Here is a 26,812-nt window from a genome sequence, read left to right on the forward strand (position 1 = left end):
TGGCAAAGAACAGAGACCTATTCCTTTAAACTGAAAACAGAATATTCGCCAATCGTAAATAAATAAAATTTACTAGGGTTATGGTTCAAATGGCTCTGAGCACTATGGGACTCAACATTTTAGGTCATAAGTCCCCTAGAACTTAGAACTACTTAAACCTAACTAACCTAAGGACATCACACACACCCATGCCCGAGGCAGGATTCGAACCTGCGATCGTAGCAGTCCCGCGGTTCTGGACTGCAGCGCCAGAACCGCTAGACCACCGCGGCCGGCTTACTAGGGTTATCAACATATCAGAAATAGAGTAATAATGAGCAGATTCCTACAGTCTGCTCAATAATAGTTCAAGTTTTGCAGCCGAAAATGCCCAGATGTGAACACTGCACATCGACTAACCTTTGCGTAAATCTTGTTAAGTGTCAACCAGTGTTAAATTATGTGAGCAGCAGCTTGCCAGCCAAAATCAGTCACTTCGAAAGTCTTGAAACCATGCTATCAGCTGCTCAGTATCCGAATTATTTGTAAGACTGATCCACACAGCAGGAGTGACAGAGAATAACACGGAGCTACCGGTTACTCGCCATCAGTTTGCCAGCCAAAATCCCCTACAAAAATAAAGTATAGAAAATGGACCACTATTTAAAATACATGTCATTTACAAATACGACATATGTGTCAAATGAAAGGTGTTTCTCTCCCCGTCCTGCTCAGGTAGCCCGCATCTCGTGGTCGTGCGGTAGCGTTCTCGCTTCCCACGCCCGGGTTCCCGGGTTCGATTCCCGGCGGGGTCAGGGATTTTCTCTGCCTCGTGATGGCTGGGTGTTGTGTGCTGTCCTTAGGTTAGTTAGGTTTAAGTAGTTATAAGTTCTAGGGGACTTATGACCACAGCAGTTGAGTCCCATAGTGCTCAGAGCCATCTGCTCAGGTAATATAATTCATGACTGGACCATATACATTATCCTATGCCTAATAATTTATGCACAAATAAACAAAACATAAAATTTGTGCACACAAGCTTACGAAAACTCATAAAGCAATTGGTGTCAAAATATGGGAAAAAAGGTGGCCTGTTCAATAGAAGCGTCTCTTTGCGCTCTATTCAATGGTAGTATAAAATATTACAATTCAACTACCTTATAAGAGATGATGAATTCCAAATTTAATACTTAATTACACAAAGTAGAAATAATCTAGACATGTTACATATGGGCACATAGAGGAGCGTATAATGAAAGTTAAACTGCATTCATGTTTTGTGTGAGTGTGTGAAATACAACGAGCTGACACATTTACATAATTAAAAACATGTAAAGCATTTAATGACTCATTATATATATATATATATATATATATATATATATATATATATATATATATATATACCTTTACTGACGGCAGCAGGTGTCCTACAACACCATTTAACACCTTGTTTGTCAAGAACACATGAAGTACACGCCTGTTTCTAATTTTTAATGATTATTATACGAATAGACCGCTACTGCTGTGAATCAACAAAAAATGTCTCTAAGCACTATGGGACTTAACTCTGAGATCATCAGTCCCCTAGACTTGCAACTACTTAAACCTAACCTAAGGACATCACACACGTCCATGACCCGAGGCAGGATTCTAACCTGCGATCGCAGTAGCCTCGTGGATCCGGACTCAAGCACATACAACCGCTCGGTCACAGCGGCCGGTGTGAATTAACATCGGTAGTTATTGTGATACACGTAACATTAATGTCTCAACATCTCAATCCGTGCACTCTGATGTGATCGGTTTTGCTATATACCTGTATATATAGAAACTGCGAGTTATTGTTTACTTTTGAGGCACACACCAAAAAACTTTTGCATAACCTCGGTTCCAGAACTTATACAGAAAAGTGGAATAGAGATCAACATAAACATCATTTCCGCCCTTTTTATTTATCACGAAAACCACGCATTGCGTGTTGTACTACCATACAGCGAGACCTTCAGAGGTGGTGGTACAGATTTCTGTACACATTGGTATCTCCAGTACCCAGTAGCAAGTCCTCTTGCTTTGAAGCTTGCCTCTGTTCGTAGTGGCATACTATCCATAAGTTCAACAAGGTACTGATGGTCCAGATTGTCCCACATTCGGCATAGATCCCTCAGAGTGGTTGGTGGGTCACGTCGTCCCTAAAAAGCCCTTTTCAAACTATCTCCGGCATGTTCGATAGGGTTCATGTCTGGAGAACATGCTGGGAACTCCAGTCGAGCGATGTCGTTATCCTGAGGGAAGTCATTCAGAAGATGTGCACGATAGAGGGACGTCCATGAAGATGAATGCCCCGCCAATATGATGCCGATATGGTTGCACTATCCATCGGAGGATGTGACCTTCACGTATTGTACAGTCGTTACGGCGCCTTCCATGACCACCAGCGGCGTGTGTCGGCCCCACATCATGCCACCCCAAAACAGCAGGGAACCTCCACCCTGCTGCACTCGCTGCACAGTGCATCTAAGGCGTTCAGCCTGACCGGGTTGCCTCTAAACACGTCTCTGAAAATTGTCTGGTTGAAGGTGCATGCAACACTCATTGGTGAAGAGAACGTGATGCCAATCCTGAGCTTATTGTTGGGCCCTTCTGTACCGCTCTGCAAGGTGTCGTTGCTGCAAAGATGGACCTCGCCATGGACGTCGGGAGTGAAGTTGCGCATCATGCAACCTATTGCGTACAGTGAGTCGTAACACGACGTCCTGTGGCTGCACGAAGAGCGTTATTCAACATGGTGGCGTTGCTGTCAGGATTCTTCCGAGCCATAATCCATAGGTTGCGGTCACCCAGTGCAGTAGTACCCCTTGGACAGCCTGTCATCGACAGTTCCTGTCTCTCTGTATCTCCTCCATGTCCGAACAACATCGCTTTTGTTCACTCCGAGGCACCTGGACACTTCCCTTGTTGAGAGCCCTTCTTGGCTAAAACTAACCATGCGGACGAGATCGAACTGCGGTATTGACTGTCCAGGCATGGTTGAACTAGAGACAACACGAGCTGTGTACCTCCTTCCTGGTGGAAAGAGTGGAACTGATCGGCTGTTTCTTTACTTTTTTTTACTTTATTGTTATATTAACACCTGAAAAAAACAGGTAGGCTAGCAGCGGCATGCTACGCCGCTCTTCAGCCAGAGAGTTGACAATCACAGTACAAAAAATGGAGAATGAAATGAACACAGTGACGGGCAAAAAACAGTGGTCACAGTCACACAAAAAACACGGAGCCATTCACACTCGACGAGAAAGACACTGAAAACACGTTGACACGGCGCACAGAACACTGACGAATCCGATGGCACAAGTGAACGGAGAAGCGTGACGGCGGACACTAAAAACACGAAACGACGTCACACAAATGAGACACAGATGGCGATGATCTCCGGCGCGCGAAAGTCCACGTAGCGTGTCCGAGTCCGGGGACCTGCCAAGAGGGGAAGCAGGGCGAGGGTGGGTAGAGAGGGAGGAGAGGGGAGAACAGAGATGCCAATGGCTGAGGAGAGGGGAGGAGGAGTAGAAGGACAGGGGAGGGGAGGCCCGGGGGAGAAGTGGGGAGGAGGGGGGGAGGGATGGAGGGTGCCCAAAGGAACAGATACAGGAAGAGAGAGGGAGGATCAAATTTGGTAGGAGGAGTAGATGGAGGGGAGGAGGACATCATCAGCGAGGGGGAGCTGGCGGAAGCCACCTCAGGAGAGGGTAAGGAGGGTGGAGAGATGGAGACTGGGTGGGACGTGGGAATACAGCCGCGGCAGCGGGCGGGGGTGGGAGAGGAGCGGGGAGACGAGCGGGTGAGGAGGATCGAGTTTGCGGGAGGTGTACAGGATCCGTATCCTTTCAAGGAAGAGGAGAAGATGGGGGAAGGGGATGAGATCGTAGAGGATCCGCGTGGGGGAGGGGAGACGGATGCGATAGGCGAGGCGGAGAGCATGGCGTTCAAGGATTTGGAGGGATTTGTAAAAGGTAAGGGGGGCGGAGATCCAAGCCGGATGGGCATAACAAAGGAATCGGCTGTCCGTCTCCCTCCGTCTAATAGGCGCGGCTCGTGCTTGGTTGTTTACATTTTTCGTAGGCTTTAGTGACATCTCTGAACAGTCAAAGGGACTGTGTCTGTGATACAATATCCACAGTCAACGTCTGTCTTCAGGAATTCTGGGAACCGGGGTGATGCAAAACTTTTGTTGTTGTGTGTATTTACAAGTAGCTGCAGTCTGCCATATTTCCACTGCCGCTATCTTTAGAGCCGACTCGTTCGTCGCACATGGTGTGCCTTCTCCACCTCCAGAGGTCTGGCAGAATCCTCCAGCTTCCTGTCGGTGGGCGCTTCCAGCAAGCGCAGCGGTCGTGGGTCGACAGCGGTCGAGTCAGCCCCCTACCCTCGCCATTTCCATCAGCGGAGCCAATACTTACTCATCAATGTTCTAATGCGGAGCCGATACTCACCCATCAATCTGTCAACAAATTTGGGTGGTTGGTAGCTCGCTATCATATACGATATGTCACAATGTTTTTCATAGCTTTGATAGTTTCGTTATTAAAAATTCTTCTTTAATAGTATTGAGTCCCTCTTCAAACCATTTTAGATTTAAAGAGAGATAGGAATTTTGTGCTAGGGATGGGGAAAACGACAGGTTAAGCCGATACCGATATGTCAGTTCTGAATAACCGGTGTTTTTTGGTATTTTTTGTGTTTTGGTTATAACAGTTTTTTTGTTTTTGTTACAATGGTACAAATGGCTCTGAGCACTATGGGACTTAACTGCTGAGGTCATCAGTCCCCTTGAACTTAGAACTACTTGAACCTAACTAACCTAAGGACATCACACACATCCATGCCCGAGGCAGGATTCGAACCTTCGACCTAGCAGTCGCGCGGTATCAGGCTGAAGCGCCTAGAACCGCTCGGCAAACACGGCCGAAAGTTACGTTTAATCGCAAATTTTTCATTACTTGGAAATGTAAGGTTATTATAGAAAGTGAGAGAAACGATCAGTGTTACTTTAAGTACAATGCAGGACCGAGCAACAAACACTACGAAAGAATCCGTACAGCATTGTTGAGACAGTAATGTACCTGTTGCCCTGTGGCGCGGTCTTTTTGATAGTCCACGCTTACACACAATGTGCAAAGCGTGCCTACACCGGGTCTATACTTTATTTTTACGTTGTCTTTCTCAGACATCGCTTGTATTGCACAGTGGCACTTCCCTAGTTTGGTGGTATTTTACAGTGGGCAGTAGCTATAAAGAACAGTGCTCTATTTGTTTTGAAAGATTAAAAATGGGAGGAGGTACAACAACATTACGACATAATATAAGGAGAAAATATCGACAATGTTCCTTGGAAGAGAAGATAAATTTGAATGTTACACAGATAATGTTATTGACGCCCTATGAAATTGGGTTAATAGCTGATCTCTTAATTTTATGGCTTTTTCATGGTGAGAAATTGAAATTCCCCATAAGTAACGACGCAAAGAAGTCATGAACGTATGACCCTTGGCTCACGCCATCGCCGCGCCTGTCTCTTTCACCCCTGCCATGTTTTCTGGAGACAATGAGACCAATTTCTGCCATAGCCTCAACCCTGTCGATCGAGATCTTTTACTCCTTCGCCGTCATCAGAATTTTTCAATCTTTGCTCGAAGTCTACGTTTATTAGTGGAAATAATAGCAATAACAAAAGCGAAAACCGTTTATTTCAGATACTGGTTATTTTGGGCGGTTTTAATGGCCAGTTTAAAATGGATACGAAAAATACCGGTATAGCCGATAACCACTAACCGCCATTTCTAGTTTGTCCACAAACGTCCCGTATCCGACTATTTTGCACAATATATAGTACGAAACACGACAGCTTTTGAACCTTTAATTGGAGCCTCGACTAAACTACATACTTTTGTAATACGCTCGTGTACATACGGAAGCGAAATACGGCACTGCAGATTCGCAAATTAGTAAATCAACATGGCACCTGTCTGGTTTGTTTCTTTCAGCCAGTTACATCACAACACAGGAAGCACAATGAAGAAATGCTTGTGGCAATCGAATACGGCAACAGTTTTGTGTCCACTGCAAAATGCGCTCTGCGTATTTATGCTCTTCTATGTGTTAGCATAGACAGCATGTAACTGCTCCTATTCGTATTGGAAACGCAGGACATTTGATGGGCCTATTTGCGTTCTGCCGCAACAAAGCAGAACGCTGGGGTTCTGTAATTACCCACCCACCTGATATCTTCTAAAGAGACGATGAAATTTACTAGTAAATTGGCAAACACTCTCTACGCTACTAAATGAGTATCCAAAATTAATGGGGACGCCAATGGCTTTTAAATAAAAGTAGGCATTTCATACTCCGATCGTCTCTGCATTGGTTTTAGGGTCGCGATTACTTAAGATCATTGTACACGACGCTCGACTCGGATCTGAATAGTGCCGCCCATAAACCAAACTGTATCATACTGACCGTTTTGCAGACTGTTTTGTCAGCACGAATCAGCTTTCTGGATACGCATTTTTTGGCGGGAGCCGATGACGTATGAACTGCTTCGTCTGCTTATCGTTATTGTAGTGTTACTCAAGGTGGTTATTAAAATAAAATCTAAAGTGGGTGGATGATCGTATGATTGTCAAATCTGAGTTATGTGTTTAAAATTAGTAAATATAAAATAGAGATTTGGAGTGCTGGTCCAAGGGTAATCTCTACATCTTCAGTTGTGACAGCCAATCAGGTTACGCGACTAATAAATTGACACAGATTCTCACGAAATCGTTACCCACTGTACGTGTGTTCTCTACACCTCACTCTACTTCTTACGTCACACCTCAGCTAATGCAATCTCGGCTAAATTAGAAACCACGGTTGGGGATGAGTATTAGGGCTCCTGAAACCAGAAATGTTACATGACGTCACACACTCGCGTTACTGGCGACACAACAGAACTTTTAGAGTGTTTATCTCAATATAATTCTATTTCGTGGAATGACCTCTGTAATGACAACTTGAAGTGTAGCGAAGCCAGGTGTCTGGTTGGTTGATAGCAGGAAACCGAACTGGTATTACGTTGATTTACATTTTTGTGAAGTTAAAGTGCACTAATTAGTATTTCTCGTATCTATACTTTCCAAGATGCTAGTCCAGGAAGGGGTAAAATGAATGTGCGCAATGGAATACACTGAACGCGAAAATGAAGATTTGGCCCTGTCTGACTACCTCTTGAAGCAGGTGTAGGATCTCTTAATGGTGATATTATCTCCTCCTTCTTGCTCTTCAACATGTAAGTTACAACATAAACATAAATGAAAGATTAAGGGAAATACGAGGTGCATTCAAGTTCTAATGCCTCCGATTTTTTTTCTCCGGAATGGAAAGAGATAGAAACATGCGCATTGTTTTAAAATAAGGCCGCGTTCATTGTCAATACGTCCCAGAGATGGCAGCACCGTACGGCAGATGGAATTTTACCGCCAGCGGCGAGAATGAGAACTGTTTTAAATACTTAAAATGGCGACGTTTTCCTTACTTGAACAGCGTACAATCATTCATTTTCTGAATTTGCGTGGTGTGAAACCAACTGAAATTCATCAACAGTTGAAGGAGACATGAGGTGATGGAGTTATGGATGTGTCGAAAGTGCGTTCGTGGGTGCGACAGTTTAATGAAAGCAGAACATCCTGTGGCAACAAACCGAAACATCCTCGGGCTCGCACAAGCCGGTCTGACGACACGATCGAGAAAGTGGAGAGAATTGTTTTGGGGGATCGCCAAATGACTGTTGAACAGATCGCCTCCAGAGTTGGCATTTCTGTGGGTTCTGTGCACACAATCCTGCATGACGACCTGAAAATGCGAAAAGTGGCATCCAGGTTGGTGCCACGAATGCTGACGGATGACCACACGGCTGCCCGTGTGGCATGTTGCCGAGCAATGTTGACGTGCAACGACGGCATGAATGGGACTTTCTTTTCGTCAGTTGTGACAATGGATGAGACGTGGATGCCATTTTTCAATCCAGAAACAAAGCGCCAGTCAGCTCAATGGAAGTACACGGATTCACCGCCCCCAAAAAATTTCGGGTAACCACCAGTGCTGAAAAAATGATGGTGTCCATGTTCTGGGACAGCGAGGGCGTAATCCTTACCCACTGCGTTCCAAAGGGCACTACGGTAAGAGGTGCATCCTACGAAAATGTTTTGAAGAACAAATTCCTTCCTGCACTGCAACAAAAACGTCCGGGAAGGGCTGCGCGTGTGCTGTTTCACCAAGACAACCCATCCGCACATCGAGCTAACGTTACACAACAGTTTCTTCGTGATAACAACTTTGAAGTGATTCCTCATGCTCCCTACTCACCTGACCTGGCTCCTAGTGACTTTTGGCTTTTTCCAACAATGAAAGACACTCTCCGTGGCCGCACATTCACCAGCCGTGCTCCTATTGCCTCAGCGATTTTCCAGTGGTCAAAACAGACTCCTAAAGAAGCCTTCGCCGCTGCGATGGAATCATGGCGTCAGCGTTGTGAAAAATGTGTACGTCTGCAGGGCGATTACGTCGAGAAGTAACGCCAGTTTCATCGATTTCGGGTGAGTAGTTAATTAGAGAAAAAATCGGAGGCCTTAGAACTTGAATGCACCTCGTAGTAAACACAAATGATAAATGCTGTTTCTGCTTATACATTTATTGTAGATTAAAACCATTTATACATTGCAAATACTTATATATCAATGTCCAATGGACATAAAGAGATACAAATGAATTTCGTAACTAATACGAGTGATCAATTGCCCAAATCTGCCCTTTTTATACTTAAGCTATCTAATATAAATAACGCAAGATGACTGACATCGTCTACGTACCAAACACTAGAAGACACTACTTTCAAAGATGATCTACAGTGGTGTGTAGCATCAGTGGAAATAAAATTTACGTGATCACAGCTGTTTAGCTTCATAGCCCTAATAAAATTAAACAGTGACCAATATCACCTGACGTACTGCGTCCGGTGCGTCTGGGTGATAGTTCTCGTACACGTCTGCGACGATGGAAGAAGTCCAGCCACAAAATATTTAAAAAAAATCATTCAAACACACACAAACAGCATAATAGTATAATCTAATGTTGTCTTCTCCTCTATGTGTTCTACGGACGAGAAACGCGAACTCCCAGCCACAAGGACGGAGTTCAGATAACGTCTCAAAGAGAGTATAGGCAGAAGAAGTGCTCTCAGTCACTGAATGCTGCGTACTGAATGACGACTTCCTACTCGGAGGCGAAGTTCAGAGTCGTGTAAGTTCGCAACAGTACAGTGCCTAACTGTTCTAACTATAAAATCTCCTGAGAGCAAAGACAGCAACTCCGTCTGTAGCAACAAAGCTGGTGCTGAGCGACTGTCGAACACGGGTGCTCAAAACGGAAGGATCTTTCTCTCCACCGTAGGCTTCCCAGCAAAGCTCGGCTCCCATCGCTCGTAACTGCACAAGGCGAATCATTCTCGAAACCACTGAACATTCTCCCTCTCTACAGATTATTCCGAACGCCAACCAACCATATTTTAATCTTTTGTCGTCCAGCGCGGAATGTTTGCGAAGGAATACCTATACCCGTTAATTAGGAATTCATACAATGGCACGCTTCTCAGAGTAAAAATACTCAGAAATAGCCCAGCGTGCTTGGTTTCCCAGGTAACGCTTACTCGTTCGTCTCTGTTGCGTGCAAAAATTCCGAAGTATTACCTCGTTATCCTTCCGGGCCTGCTACAAACCAGCCGGCCACCGGCGTACTGTGCTTCAGCGCCCAGGTGTGCCGACCGTCCGTCTTGAGTTACTTCCTGTGTTAAACAGGACCAACACACATGTGCGGGCTTTTCCTCCGAGGGCCTGAGTTACGCCTGCAGTTTCATTTCCACTGGCGTTCCAACCTCTAATAGTATAGGCAGTCATAGATTACGCCGTTTTCATAATAAAGACTATCCATCACCTTTGTATATTGAGCAAGCAGTAAAGGAAACAAAAGAAAAATTCGGAGTAGGTATTAAAATCCATGGAGAAGAAATAAAAACTTTGAGGTTCGCCGATGACATTGTAATTCTGTCAGAGACAGTAAAGGACTTGGAAGAGCAGTTGAACGGAATGGATGGTGTCTTAAAGGGAGGATATAAGATGAACATCAACAAAAGCAAAACGAGGATAATGGAATGTAGTCGAATTAAGTCGGGTGATGTTGAGGGTATTAGATTAGGAAATGAGACACTTAAAGTAGTAAAGGAGTTTTGCTATTTGGGGAGCAAAATAACTGATGATGGTCGAAGTAGAGAGGATATAAAATGTAGACTGGCAATGACAAGGAAAGCGTTTCTGAAGAAGAGAAATTTGCTAACATCGAGTTTAGATTTAAATGTCAGGAAGTCATTTCTGAAAGTATTTGTATGGAGTGTAGCCATGTATGGAAGTGAAACATGGACGGTAAATAGTTTGGACAAGAAGAGAATAGAAGCTTTCGAAATGTGGTGCTACAGAAGAATGCTGAAGATTAGGTGGGTAGATCACATAACTAATGAGGAAGTATTGAATAGGATTGGGGAGAAGAGAAGTTTGTGGCACAACTTGACCAGAAGAAGGGATCGGTTGGTAGGACATGTTCTGAGGCATCAAGGGATCACCAATTTAGTATTGGAGGGCAGCGTGGAGGGTAAAAATCGCAGGGGGAGACCAAGAGATGAATACACTAAGCAGATTCAGAAGGATGTAGGTTGCAGTAGGTACTGGGAGATGAAGAAGCTTGCACAGGATAGAGTAGCATGGAAAGCTGCTTCAAACCAGTCTCAGGACTGAAGACCACAACAACAACAACAACAACATCACCTTTCATGCAATAAGCGTTAAGAGCTATTTGCAAGGTGTACGTGACATTGTCAGTCTTTTTTAAATATTCATATATACGATGTACAACGTATCAAATGATACTTAATTACGGTTGTAAATCACGGAAAAGTATGTAGATGAGTGCTTGTGAGGTGCGAAATTATAGCCACCTTACAACTTACGTACCAGGAAAATGGACAATTCAGATGGTGCACTGTATTAAAGATCTCTCAAAAAGGTCTCTTTTGCGGTAGGATTTGTTGTACAGAAGCTTCGTGATATTTCACGTCAACGGTTGAAGAAATTACCATTAGACGTCACACATAGCCATCAGTTCTTTAGGCTGGAATGAAAGGATCATTTTTTACGTTACTCGTGTATCTCCGCATTGCAAAAAGAAAATTAAGTCATAATTTCAGTACCAAATAATTGTCAGTTAACAGTATTACCGTAATTTTGCTTTCAGATTCTCAACATTTTTACACGGGGACGAACGAAAACAACGTTTTGTGATGTCTTGCAAAAAACTACTGCTTCTTGGTTAAGTAGGTACGAACTGCATATTGCGCTTTATTTGTCGCGTTATTGTTTACGCGAAGTTTTCCCATCCCTACCAGTCAGTCACTTTTAATAGCTTTAATACTTACTGGGCACGAAAACAAAGCAGGCTGTAGAAAATCACATAGTTCGGTGATCGTTACATGTAGGAAACGCGGCTAATGACGAAGCACATACATTTTAAACAAAGAAAAAAATTAGTTTTTTCACTGTTGTTGCGAAACTTACGGACGAAAGCCACTTTAGCGTGGTGTTTCACTGACATGTAATACAGCTACATACATTTTAAACACAGAAAAAAAATATTTTTTTCACTGGTGTGCGAAACTTACGGACTAAAACCGCTTTAGCGTGGTGTTTCACTTACATGTATTACAGCTCGATGAAACTTCGACAGTATATAATAGAAAAAAGAGCTGCGGTATAGAACCATAGGAAAGTGAAAGAACTGCGTAATGAGGCGAACAGAAATGACAATTTTGTACGAAGACAATAAGTGCACTGAATTCACTACGATTTATGGTGGTTCCCTGGACATTACAGAAGGTGGGACATACAGAGTGTGGAGGCCGTGGGCGGCAGTTTGTGGCGTGCAACCTTGCACCCACGCCGACCAGAGGGTTAATAAGGAGTTATTGTGGCAGGTCGTCCCAGTCCTACACCAGTGCGGTTGACAATTGCTGGATGGTCGTTTCTGCATGTTGACGTGCTACAATACGTCACTAACAGTGAGCGAATCTAAAAATATAGTGTATAAACGTTCCTACATCTTTTGCCTTTCAGGGGTTACCATAGAGATTCATGGCAACATACAAATACTTTGAAAAAGCTATTTTTCGTGGCTAATTTCTGATTGGCTGCATCATCAGATTCCCAGAGTTACAGTCACATTGCCCTTCCGCGACGTTTTGGGTGTTTTTGACAGACAAAAAAAAATGACTCTGAGCACTATGGGACTTAACATCTATGGTCATCTGTCCCCTAGAACTTAGAACTACTTAAACCGAACTAACCTAAGGACAGCACACTACACCCAGTCATCACGAGGCAGAGAAAATCCCTGACCCCGCCGGGAATCGAACCCGGGAACCCGGGCGTGTTTGACAGACAGAAAAAGATACATGTATGTCAGTGTTTGGATATCTTTTCTGAAGATATTTGTCTGTAGCGCAGGTTTATAGGGAAGTGAAACGTGGATGATAAACAGTGCAGGGAAGGAGGGAGTAGAAACTTCTAGAATGTGTTGTTATAGAAGAAGGATGAAAATTCGATGGGTAGATTAACTGATGAAGAGGTGCTGCAACCAATAGGGAAGTAAGTAAGTCTGTGATATACTCTGAATACAAGAAGGGGTAGGTTGATAGGGCATATTTTGAGGAATCAATGGGTAGTGAGTTTGGTGACGGAGGAAGATGTGAGGGGTCAAAAATTTTAAAGGGAGACCAAGGGATGAATACAGTAAGGAGATTCGAGTGGATCTAGGTTGCAATAGATACACAGAGATGAAGAAACTTGTACAGAATAGACTAGCGTGGAGTTCTGCATCAAACCAGCCATCGGGCTGAAAATCACAACAAGAATACTCAAGGAATGGTGGCAGTGATTCTTACAGCACAGGTTAAAACACAAATTCTTACTCCATCGTGCAACAGGCAGTAACTAAGCACATCGTGTACAATCGTAGAGCTCGCTCCACAAAATTAATGTAATCAGACCCATGTTAAGTTTCACCATTTAACTGTGGGAGAATAATTCCGTTACAATATATTGTTTTTCGCTGTCAAGATAGTGACTTAGTTGTACTACCACAATTACCTCAAGGGAAACACGCAAATAGATGACTTCTGTTTCCTATGTTCAACTTTGCTAACACTCTTCAAATGGTTCAAATGGCTCTGAGCGCTATGGGACTCAGCATCTGCGGTCATCAGTCCCCTAGAACTTAGAACTACTTAAACCTAACTAACCTAAGGACATCGCACACATCCATGCCCGATGCAGGATTCGAAACTGCGACCGTAGCGGTCGCGCGGTTCCAGACAGTAGTGCCTAGAACCGCTCGGCTACACCGGCCGGCGCTAACACTCTGAAAAGAGACAGAAAGAATAACGACTTGTTATCTGAATTAGTGATACTGCTGTGAGGTGAGGAGAGCTCGCAGATCAACAACAAGAAGAACCGACTAACGGCGAGAAAGCTTCGTTCACAAATCACTGACGCATAGAATAAACAAGAGAGAAAAAAAAAAAAAAAAAAAAAAAAAAAAAAAAAAAAAAAAAAAAAAAAAAAAAAAACACAATTCGCAATAAAATGTTATGTTTTTGTATATTGGACGTATTAATGACGATGTAAATGAGTAGCATTTCCCATTTCGTTTTTGACTGGCGATTAATGTCCGTTCGAGAGCGAGGTTGTTACAGCGGATTAGCAAAACTGATATCCCTTCCGAAATGGCAAACATGAAATAAATATCAGGTATTAACTTCTCATTATCGGTTATTTAGCAAACATCAAATATTGAGACTGTGACATTTACGGTGCTGGGCAAAATACTAGTCATCTCCTTAAACAGCTCAGCGATCGCTTTGGAGCACTATACTTCCAATAGAACTGGCAACAGACACATCTGTAACGCTTCATAAAAGTGTTGGGAGTGAAGTGATGTGCATGTGCCAGTCAGTTTGTATGAAATAATCGCACTCAGGTGGGTTGATATGGAGGGGTGACAGAATAACGGAAATGAGATACTGAGTTCGGCCGTGGTAACCATCTCACCGTGTTCGACTATAATGAATTTTCTGGAGACTAGAAATCTACTCTGTAGGAATCAGCATGGGTTTCGAAAAAGACGGTCATGTGAAACTCAGCTCGCGCTGTTCGTCCACGAGAATCAGAGGACCATAGACACGGGTTCACAGGTAGATACCCTGTTTCTTGACTTCCGCAAGGCGTCCGATACAGTTCCCCACAGTCGTTTAATGAACAAAGTAAGAGCATATGGACTATCAGACCAATTGTGTGATTGGATTGAGGAGTTCCTAGATAACAGGACGCAGCATGTCATTCTCAATGGAGAGAAGTCTTCCGAAGTAAGAGTGATTTCAGGTGTGCCGCAGGGGAGTGTCATAGGACCGTTGCTATTCACAATATACATAAATGACCTGGTGGATGACATCAGAAGTTCACTGAGGCTTTTTGCAGATGATGCTGTGGTGTATCGAGAGGTTGTAACAATGGAAAATTGTACTGAAATGCAGGAGAATCTGCAGCGAATTGACGCATGGTGCAGGGAATGGCAATTGAATCTCAATGTAGACAAGTGTAACGTGCTGCGAATACACAGAAAGATAGATCCTTTATCATTTAGCTACAAAATAGCAGGTCAGCAACTGGAAGCAGTTAATACCATAAATTATCTGGGAGTACGCATTAGCAGTGATTTAAAATGGAATAAGCATATAATGTTGATCGTCGGTAAAGCAGATTCATTGGAAGAATCCTAAGGAAATGCAATCCGAAAACAAAGGAAGTAGGTTACAGTACGCTTGTTCGCCCACTGCTTGAATACTGCTCGGCAGTGTGGCATCCGTACCAGATAGGGTTGATAGAAGATATAGAGAAGATCCAACGAAGAGCAGCGCGCTTCGTTACAGGATCATTTAGTAATCGCGAAAGCGTTACGGAGATGATAGATAAACTCCAGTGGAAGACTCTGCAGGAGAGACGCTCAGTAGCTCGGTACGGGCTTTTGTTAAAGTTTCGAGAATGTACCTTCACCGAAGAGTCAAGCAGTATATTGCTCCCTCCTACGTATATCTCCCGAAGAGACCATGAGGATAAAATCAGAGAGATTAGAGCCCACACAGAGGCATACAGACAATCCTTCTTTCCACGAACAATACGAGACTGGAATAGAAGGGAGAACCGATAGAGGTAGTCAAGGTACCCTCCGCCACACACCGTCAAGTAGCTTGCGGAGTATGGGTGTAGATGTAGATGTAGACCGTGGATGGAGTTGTCCGATTTGTCTGTATCAACGCGGACTGCCCGGCATGACTACAAGGAATGGCGAAGCACACGCAGTGATCTAACACGGCGGTAAGATCGGTAGTCCTAAGAAAATCCTAACGGACAGGGACTAGAGACGAATGTCATGACTTCTCACTCGCAATAGGTTTCAGGTCAAACAGGAATTTCTACTACCAATAGATGCAGGCCAATCTTATTTACTGATTCTGACGAAATACTGCACAGGTGGCCACATGCAATGTAAGAGAGGTGGTCAGTAAGTACAGCAATACTTTTTTTTCATAGCCAATTTCTCTGGAAAAAGAGGCAGAATTTGTTGTTGGACATCGTGGAACATTCAAGGAATTATTATAGGCGGCGGCGGTATACGAAACGTTCAAAACGGCATCCATAACGGAGGTGCTTTCCTAGCAGAGAGCTGTCACTGAGTTTCTTTTGGCACAAATCTGGAACATCACACATATTAATAGGTAACTGCAGAATGCCTACGGAGACCTGACAGTGAACAAAAGCACGACGAATCTTTGGGCGAGGCGTCATCGCCGCAACAAGATCTTGCGAACCCTTCTGATCTCCAGCATGTATAAACCTCCTGCGCTTATTATAGGCTCATCAAGAGTGATTTGTGACTGAACTGGGGATCTCTTGGTGGGGAGGACACAGCGTGATGACTCTCCATCGAAATACGTGGAAATAACTTAGAGTGTGCCACAGGAAAGTGTGTTAGGCATCTTGCTGCTCTTATTGTATAATAATGACCTCGCAGAGAAAATTAATAGTAACCTCTGACTTTTTGTGGATGACGCAGTTATCTATAATACAGTAATGTGTAAAGAAGCTATTCAAATCTTCAATCAGATCTTAATAAGATTTCAAAATGATGCAAATATTTACAGCTCGCTTTAAATGTTCATAAATGTAAAACTGTGCGCCCGCATCTCGTGGTCGTGCGGTAGCGTTCTCGCTTCCCACGCCCGGGTTCCCGGGTTCGATTCCCGGCGGGGTCAGGGATTTTCTCTGCCTCGTGATGGCTGGGTGTTGTGTGCTGTCCTTAGGTTAGTTAGGTTTAAGTAGTTCTAAGTTCTAGGGGACTTATGACCACAGCAGTTGAGTCCCATACTGCTCAGAGCCATTTGAACCATTTTTTTTGTAAAACTGTGCACAACACAAAACTAAAAAAATGCAGTATCTTATAACATCAATGACTCACAGTTGGAGTCGGTCAATTCGTACAAATACATAGGTCTAACAGTTCATACGTATACGAGGTGGAACGATAGCATAATCTCAGTTGTATATAAAGCACACTACAGACTGCGATTCATTGCAGACTGCTAGCAAAATGCAGTCGGCATACAAAAGAAATTGCATACACAACGCTTGTTCAAATGTGTGGAATCCATACCAAACACGATTAACGGCGTTAGTATTGAACGAACACAGAGGAGAACGTCACGAATGGAAACAGGTTACTTTGACCCATAAGAGTATGTCACGAAATGCTGAAAAAATTGTACTAGCAGACACTTGGAGATACATCCAAGCCATCCTGTGAAAGCCTGCAAAAAAATATGATGATTTAAGAAATATAGTACAAACTTCCTACGTATCACTCCCATACAGATCGCGAAGACAAAAGAATGCTCACAGAGGCATTAAGGAGTCAGCAGTCATGCTTTCCCGCCTCAATATGTGAAATTAACGGGATAGACCCCTAATAAATGATACCATGGAATGTACCCTCTGTTATACACTTAACAGTGGTTTACAGAGTTTAGATGTACATGTTCGTTATTGGATGCAATGACACAGAGATTTGATAGCTAACCGATAAAAAGCCACCTCGCACAATAGTGAATTCACAAGCTTAGTGAAACAACCATTGTTACTGTAACTATGCTCATTACGTTATAGGCCTGTGTACTTGTGTATACGAGTGTGTATATGAAACATGCTGACACAAGAGACAGTGAGTGAGTGAGTGTGTCTTTAAGACTTCCAGCTTCTGATCAATCAGCATTGCTTTTTATCTCTGGATGGCGATTTAATATGCGCTGCAGTCTATCAGAGCCTTTATTTATTTCTGTCAATCCGGTTTCCTACTATTAATAGGAACATGTCCTGATTTATTTTCTGGTCGACGTTTTTATCACACTACTACGACGAGTACAACTTGGGGTATTGTAGTAATTATATCGCTTTATAGCAGTTTTTATAGTGAAATGATCTATTGTATGGCTTGGTCTATCAAATTAAGTTCCTGTGTAAGGTTTTAATGAAACACAAGACACTTATAATCTAAACGGCGCAATAACTGATGGAAAGCCTGTGATATTATGCTTATTAGGTTATTTTGTATAAAGTAAATGAATTAACGTCACCAGTCGGGTCAGAAGTGTTATTTTATTTTGATACTAAAATACAACTGACGATAATAGATGGAAAAACGTAAGAATATACACTTGAAAATGAGTATACATTCTCGAAGCACCGATTACTTATTTGGCTTTTCGAGCATTTATGCTCATCTTCAGACGTATATTTTTATTAGTTATTTATTGAGATTTTCCTCTATACAAAGGTTTTTCTCCGACATAACAAATATAACATGACAAAGTATTACATCTTTTACATAAGATCGTTATTTATCTCCTCATGATGATTCGATCTTGTGTATTTTCTTCCTCCGGGCCAAGCTTCTCATCGTTAATCGTACATTTTGGAGCCAGGTGGTCACAGTGCGTACTCTTCTCTTCTTTCCCTCTGGCTCCCATTCCAGGATCATTTTCGGAATTTTTACTTCCTGGATGTATATTTTTACGTATTACCATGTATTATCGTTAGTTGTGTTTTAGTTCCAGTCGAGGTGCCACATATTACGTTTATATTCCCTGTCATACAGATGAGGCGCTGGAGTAGCTCGTTGTGTCACGTTGTGAGAAAAAGAGTGCCTAAAATGAGCATAAATTCTCGTAACTGGCCGTGCTTATAAAAATGAAACAGTGTTCGTTGAGTTATTGTTGGCAAGACCACATTTTCTTGATCAGAAACAGTGACGATAAGTTGAACTAAAGAATGTTGCAGTCAGGGTACCGAGTTCTTCCCGCTGCTCTTTCGTAGACACCCGACCGCGTGTCGGCGTCGCTAGGGATGGGCAGACAGCTGGCAGACTGGCGGAGCCCAGCGGTGATTGCAGCGTACACACACCGCGTGCGGCGCTGTCTGGGCGCAGCAGGAAGGATGCGGTGCCGGCAGCGGTCTATTTAATTTCCTCGCGCAAACTTAGGGGCGCAGCCGCAGAGCAGCCGTGGGGTACGCGCCGAGCCACGGAAGGGGCGAGAGCGCTTTAGGGTGGAGGGGGGTGGGGTGGGGTGAGCACGGGCCAGGCGCGCTGATCGATAACGGCCCCAGGGTCGACTACACTCGACTCGACTCGACGCGACGGTTCTCGACTGACGCGTTAGCGGCGCGCTGGCAGCCGTTGAGCGCCCCACAGGGGTGCGTGCTGGCGCCATCCGAGCGATCCGCTTCACACCCGGAGCGCCGGCGTTTATAGCCAGCAGGAAGCGGCAGAGCCGATCTGACAGGGCAGGGGGCGTAGGTAACCGAGGTCGAGAAAGGCATTCCTTTTCTGTTCCCAAAAAAGTGGATGTACACATATAATATTGTTCGCAAACTCAACACTTACCTCTTTCAGTTTATTGGCTAGTTACCGAAGACAGGTTATCACTACTTAGGAACCTTACATACTGGAATTTTGGATATAATCGGGTTGGTAAGGAGAAAACTAGATGACAATGGCAAATTTTTTCAGTGAAAACTAAACAACGCATGATCATTGTGTATGGACTATGAGATCATATTTTTGAGGGTTTAAATTATATTTAATATAACCCAGCACTGTGCAATATACTGTTACACCCCATACCATGGTGTAAAAGCAGGTACTCTGTAGGTCACAAACGGGAAATTTTATATTTTTCATATCAACCACGGTAAACACACATATTCATGCAAGTCATCTTCAGTCCATCCTGTACAATCATCATGGGCTCACTTCTCACACTTTACCATTCTGCAAAAGTAGGTTCTCTGTGGGTCACAAAGGGTCAGTGTTATATAGGGTGTATCCAAAAGAATCATCCGATTTGGCACGTTTATATTTCTGAAACTAATAAACATATACAATGAATTTTGTTTTTTTTTATCAACGGGAAACTCAAATTTTTTTCATACCTTTTCATAGGTGTTTAATATGTCTCCCTTGAGATGCACAGCATATGTTAAAGCAGAATAGAAACTGTTCCCACACTGCAGCGAGCATGTCTTGTATTACAGCTTCCACAGCAGCTGCTATGCGATGTCTCAGTTCATAAAGAGTCATACATCATTATCTCAGAAACTGCTCTGCTCCACTACTCATGACCCTCCACACTTTAATCGAATCCAGAGGATGAAATAGTGGCCGGTCGGCATTGTGTGCACCACTGGACCTAACTGCAGTGCGTGGTTCTCTTTTAGTCATCCACTGAAGCAGACAATTTCGTGAAATATAGCGACACGAATACTGTTTACATACTTGTTGATTTTTAGTTGCGTGTTGTTACAAACGCATCCTTTCAGCTGCTGTTCTAAATGGTTTTCAGTTAGCGGGTATATTAAAGTTAAATTCATCATGATATCGTAACAGTTACGATACCATTTGTGGGACCGGATGCTGGAAAAAATAGAGTAAAAGAACTTTGATTACAGGCCAGTCGCATGTGTTTCCAGTAAGTTGCGTTTATACAGGTCACACCATACGGCAGTGCTTGGCCCAATAGTGTAACGTCAACAGTGCTGCAATATGGCTGCAATGCATGGCAATACTGCAGTATGACCGGGATGTATTTCTGAAGGGATGGATTGTTCGTGTATATAGTGAGCTACTCCGGGCCACACCTGCCTTTGTCTGTAACTGCTTCGCTATCGCCCTAAGCTAAGCCTTGCTTCCTCTTTCTAACGCGGAATGGCGGAATTTAAGCGCCGAAACAGTATTATTTCGCCTGAGTCAAAAAATGCCGAGCGCCCGTAGAGGTAATCGATATGTTTTTATCTGTGGGAATGTATAAGTGAGTACACGAGAGCATCTCGAATTCCATAAAAGCGATACGTACACCTGACAACACAATAACTGGCCATTGTAAATGGCAGTCAGAAATAAAATCCGGCATAGCAATGATGGGAATGAAATGCAGCATGCCATATTAATTCTGCTTACCTCGGGAACGTCTGGAAGAGGAAATATTACTACAAAAAGTACAGGAAACTGACCTTGTCAGTATTCCAGATTCGCTCCAAGAAACCACAAAATCTTTCGTGAAAATGCTATCTACGGACTTGGTGCATGTTAACAGAGTACTTGTAAGTTCGTAGCTGAATAAACGAAGTGCAGGGTTTACGAGGTGCATTCAAGTTCTAAGGCCTCCGATTTTTTTTCTCTGGACTGGAAAGAGATAGAAACATGCGCATTGTTTTAAAATGAGGCCGCATTCACTGTCAATACATCCCAGAGATGGCAGCACCGTACGGCAGATGGAATTTTACCGCCAGCGGCGAGAATGAGAACTGTTTTAAATCCTTAAAATGGCGACGTTTTCCTTACTTGAACAGCGTGCAATCATTCGTTTTCTGAATTTGCGTGGTGTGAAACCAACTGAAATTCATCGACAGTTGAAGGAGACATGTGGTGATGGAGTTATGGATGTGTCGAAAGTGCGTTCATGGGTGCTACAGTTTAATAAAGGCAGAACATCATGTGACAACAAACTGAAACAACCTTGGGCTCGCACAAGCCGGTCTGACGACATGATCGAGAAAGTGGAGAGAATTGTTTTGGGGGATCGCCGAATGACTGTTGAACAGATCGCCTCCAGAGTTGGCATTTCTGTGGGTTCTGTGCACACAATCCTGCATGACGACCTGAAAATGCGAAAACTGTCATCCAGGTGGGTGCCACGAATGCTGACGGACGACCACACGGCTGCCCGTGTGGCATGTTGCCAAGCAATGTTGACGCGCAACGACAGCACGAATGGGACTTTCTTTTCGTCGGTTGTGACAATGGATGAGACGTGGATGCCATTTTTCAATCCAGAAACAAAGCGCCAGTCAGCTCAATGGAAGCACACAGATTCACTGCCACCAAAAAAATTTCGGGTAACCGCCAGTGCTGAAAAAATGACGGTATCCATGTTCTGGGACAGCGAGGGCGTAATCCTTACCCATTGCGTTCCAAAGGGCACTACGGCAACAGGTGCATCCTACGAAATTGTTTTGAAGAACAAGTTCCTTCCTGCACTGCAACAAAAACGTCCGGGAAGGGCTGCGCGTGTGCTGTTTCACCAAGACAACGCACCCGCACATCGAGCTATCGTTACGCAACAGTTTCTTCGTGATAACAATTTTGAAGTGATTCCTCATGCTCCCTACTCACCTGACCTGGCTCCTAGTGACTTTTGGCTTTTTCCAACAATGAAAGACACTCTCCGTGGCCGCACATTCACCAGCCGTGCTGCTATTGCCTCAGCGATTTTCCAGTGGTCAAAACAGACTCCTAAAGAAGCCTTCGCCGCTGCCATGGAATCATGGCGTCAGCGTTGTGAAAAATGTGTACGTCTGCAGGGCGATTACGTCGAGAAGTAACCCCAGTTTCATCGATTTCGGGTGAGTAGTTAATTAGAAAAAAAAAAATCGGAGGCCTTAGAACTTGAATGCACCTCGTATATGTAAAGTGTCTCATATTCGAACCAATCATAAAATTAATACCTCCGTTTTACATCATATGTGAGAATTATTCACACAGTTTCACTGATATAACACGGTAACAGACTAACAGTCTGTTACGGCGCGTTAGGTCTGCAAGCGCACCATCCGTTCGATAGTAGCCAATGACGCTACACGAACAAGGTCAGCTATCTGCAGCGTATCGCTCTCAGCTGAGTCGCACTATCTGTGCGCCATGCCTCATCGTTAACAGGCCATTGGTGACCGCGACACTGCTCATTTTGAGAAAGGGAATACGATGGAGTTGGAGGCCAGGGCACTGTATCGTATTCGAGAGTGCAATGCGCGACAATGAAAAAAATGTTCTCGAGATACTGAAGAATCCAGTAGGCGTCTGGGAACTGGATTTTGGCCTTTAACGATACCTGTCCAGGATAATGAACCTGTCAATACAAAAATGCTTTTTTAAACACGATGCAGTTGAAACAAACTACTGCGTTTCGTGTCTCGACTCGGTAGATATATTTTGGCGCCGGCTTCCGGAGGCCGGAGTACTCAGGAAACATGCAGCCATCAAGGAGACGCTCATTGATGGTCATCGACGCACCGATTAGTGTTTGCTGAGGATACCGTCAATCTTGAGTGGCGTAATCGGTGCTGTCCTCAACGAAGAGTAGTCCAGTACGAGTGTACAGGCGGCAAGATGCTAGTTTCGAACCCAATTACATCCATGAGTAACCCCGCAGTGGCCGTGTGTTTGTCGAAATTTGATGCTGGATGTGTTCACGAAGATTTGGAATGCTTCGCAGGGTAGATAGTGGACTTGATGCTGCCGAGTGTGAGTAACATTATAGTCCCATCAGTGCGACAACTACATCTTGACGGAGTAACCTACGACCAGTCTCCCGCACACATGTCACCGATGGTGCAGGAGTGGTTTGCAGAACGGGAAGAGATCGTGTAACGCCGGAAATGCATATCCTCCTATTTCCTTCTATTGTACTATAATTTTTTTCCTTGCTTTGTTACCTCAAGATATGACATTTCTGTCTCTTTATATATTGTAATTGTTTTACTGTTTGTATATATATATATATTTATGCATTTATGTCGATGTATAATTGGTTGTTTCGTAAATATTATTTGTATTTTTACGCTGGGTCTTGCCTAGGGAAAGCTATGCTATCGAACGAATACGTCGATAGGTCGCGTGGAGAACCAGAGTGTTTAGGATCTTTGGTAGTGTTAACTCTGTCGCGTGGAGCGCGGGCAGAGAGAGTCTGGCTGGGGTGGTTCAGTGGAGCAGGTGAGTTGTGTGAAGCTCCCGCGAGTTGCCGCGCTTTCGGGGTTTGGCAGCATGTAATTGCGCTCGACTTGCGATGATAGTTTCTGACATGGTGTCGCGGACTGGAAGCATTAGCTGGCGCACATCAAGAGCCCGTTTCGTCCGGTGACCGTGTCGAGAAGAAGGCGCGCCAATATCCAGCTTCTGCAACAGCGCCGGCAGACAATGAGTGACTGTCATCACCTCCTCGATCGACGGCTTCAAACCTTCAATCAACCAACAAGGAAGACTGGAAGCACGTAAAGTTTTAGAACTGTATGGCAGACCTCAGCTTTTCAAACTTTTAAAATTGTTGCATCGCAAAATTACAGCAACTTAGCATGAACCTTTGTTGCTCATTGTCCCAATTGCATTGCCAAGCAGGGTCCCTTCCTTTTCCGAAATGAACCCGAGTGTCGTTGAAATTGAAACGCCAGCATTAAAGTAATATTATAGCATTTCACTGCTTTAATTTCAAAGTTCAGTTAAAGTATTCATAGCTGGCTACAATATTTAGATTACACAAGTACAAATTAAGAGTGCGAGTTTTGTTACCGTATTTTAGCTTACCTGTGACTGCAGCTCAGCTTGGTACGTACTAAATTTTACTATTGTTTATTCTTCAGAATCATTTAATTCAAGTTCAAAGTTAAATCTCTTATTTCTAAATTGCGTAGATTCAAGTAGCTTTTGAAATGATTGTTGAGGTAGCCCAAGACTAACCGTGATTTACTCAATTTCGTAGTTGTTCAGAAACAAAGCTCACTATCAATTTGAGTCACTAAATTAACTTTCAATTTTCCTGTTTTATTCATTCTTTTGCTAAATTAAGTCAGAGTGTAGCCAAATTGGTTACTTCTGCCAAACTTTCAGTTTTCACACTACACGTGTCAACCTTCAGTTGCCACGCTTCTAGTGCTAATTATATGTGCAATAACCTTTCTTTTTCAGTTACTATAGTAATTGTCCATAGGAGTGGCGACCGTAATTTTCCCCAAATCTCAAATATCTAATTACCGCTAGTTAATTTTTAACGTAACGGCCGCACATTTACTTCCTTTATTAACATTACCCCTTTTCAAAATTAATTTCCACCAGTTTCATTTGCATTTTTCCTTTCATTTAGATGTAACCCTTTCCTCCCTATTTACCGACAGGTTAACTTCGATGACGATTGCTTTTCCCAAATTTCCATTAGGTACACGCGGTTTAATTTTTCACTGTCATTAAGGTCGATAAGTGAGGGGGAGGTTACAATTTCGCTTCTCGATGGACCTTCTCCTGCACCTAAATCCAGTTGAAAGTGTGTGTGCGGAGACGAAACGTACTATGTAAGAAAAATGACCTGTGACAAACAGCCAAAAACCCGTGATGACCTTTATAACGTCACCTAGCTGACCGGTAGGAGGTGGCAGAAGATTTATGATCCATCCTCGCGGGTTGCACACAGTCATTGAAGTTCAAAACCTTTGGACGAGTTATTAAATGGTAAAGAGGCCATGTAACCTCCCTCTTACTAATCAGCGTATCCTGCTTGCGATATAAAATATGACAGTGGATCGCGTGTATGCCTAATGGAATTTTTCTAATTGGATAAGGCTATCTTTCCCAAAGAAGTGGTACCTATAAGTAGGAGGAAAGTGTACAACCGACCCTTCTGATGGAAAGTCTACTAAAATTGAAAAGTAATTTAAACCGAACAGGGCTACAATTTGGAAAATGAAAGTTATTTTGTGCATTCACTCACGAACAACACTGGACACAAAAGGGGTACCACTGATCATGAATCCAAAAGTTACACTAATGAACGAAAAGTAAAAAATTAACGGTCGCCAGCTCACTAGGACAATTTACATCCAAAATCCTGTACAAGATGATGGGAAAGAAAAACATGTATTATTAAACACTGGCGTGGCAGCTGAAGATTGTCCTTTTTTTTTGTCAGTCATTTTAAGTGAGTGTGTAACGATAAAGGAAACTGGGAAGTCACTCATAGGTAATGTCTGGCATTAAATTTTTAAAAATGCAATCGAGTAATGATTTGAAAATACGTAATTAAACTGTATGTTAGTACTGAACTACGTTACGGGAAGAATGACTACTTTCAGTGACTTCAAAGTAACGTCATCAAAGAAATTTAGAAAGAAAACAAGCGGATTTTACTTTGCGGTTAATTATTTTGCAAATTGGATTTCATATTATTGTCTGAATAGCTGAGCCTCTCTTACTGACCTGAAGAGAATTAAACACTACAATCTGTACCAAACCAAACAGGTATGTGCTCCAATAAATAAAACTTCCGCACTCTTAGTTTGTACATTTCTTTAGAATTGGATTTTTTTCCAGTGATTGATTTTCAGACTTGAAAAATGAAATTGCTTTACTTTAGTCATATACTGAAACCTCTGTTGTACAACGGTTAACTGAAAGTAGACTGAGTCTAAAATTCTTAAAAGTGAAATTATGCATTAATAGACTCGCTGTAACTATTCAGTTTGTTTCTTATGACACTCAGTTAGCATGTAAGGAAAGAAAAAGGAACAAGGATCCTGCTTGGTAACAATGTCTGGGGCAATGAGGACGCAATCGCCCTGAGTTTAACTGATTATTATTTAAATAAATTTTATGAATCAAATCACATTCAGTTGTGCTGCTGGGTTAGCCTTTTTACCAATGAACAGTCTTACTTCAGTGCTTTGCATACGACGAAACTGTGTTGCTGGAACTGCTGCAGCTGTTGAAGAAGGTAGCATCTTGTGGAGCCACGGCTAGTTACAGGAACGGGCAATCGTAATTAATACAGCCTCTTCCGCCCGTCCACTGTCCGTACTCCTGCTACCAGTCATCTGGCCGGCGCGCGTACATGGTGCCGCCGAAAGTGGTTCTCTCTAGTGCGGGAGCGTTAACGCCACACTTCCGCACACTATAAGCGTTGGAACCCGTCTCTCTCTCTCTCTCTCTCTCTCTCTCTCTCTCTCCGCGCAACAAATCCTTACCCAAAGATTTTACAACGCACAAGCACAGATATTATCGCGGCTAGTCGATGCAAATAACAATTCCTTTGGCTTTTTCCCAGAGGTTACAAGTTTCACAGTAAGACACAGATAAATACAACGAAACGTCAACAGACTTCTCCCTAAATTTACGCATACAGTGAAGCAATGTACTTACTTACTAAAAGAAAGTATTTAAATTACGCTATATATGACGGTAGTATCTGTTCCCGAAAGAACAGTTACCGTCGATGACC

At 43.3% G+C, this 26,812-nt stretch overlaps 1 protein-coding gene across 1 annotated transcript in view; it reads right to left on the bottom strand.

The window, feature by feature from the left end:
- The window catches only part of LOC126146468 (uncharacterized), a 198,981-nt gene that overhangs the window by 12,849 nt on the left and 159,320 nt on the right, over positions 1–26,812 (bottom strand). The gene's annotated exons all lie outside the window — the stretch shown is intronic.

The sequence above is a fragment of the Schistocerca cancellata genome, chromosome 1, assembly GCF_023864275.1.
Source record: "Schistocerca cancellata isolate TAMUIC-IGC-003103 chromosome 1, iqSchCanc2.1, whole genome shotgun sequence".
NCBI classification, from domain to species: Eukaryota; Metazoa; Arthropoda; class Insecta; order Orthoptera; family Acrididae; genus Schistocerca; species Schistocerca cancellata.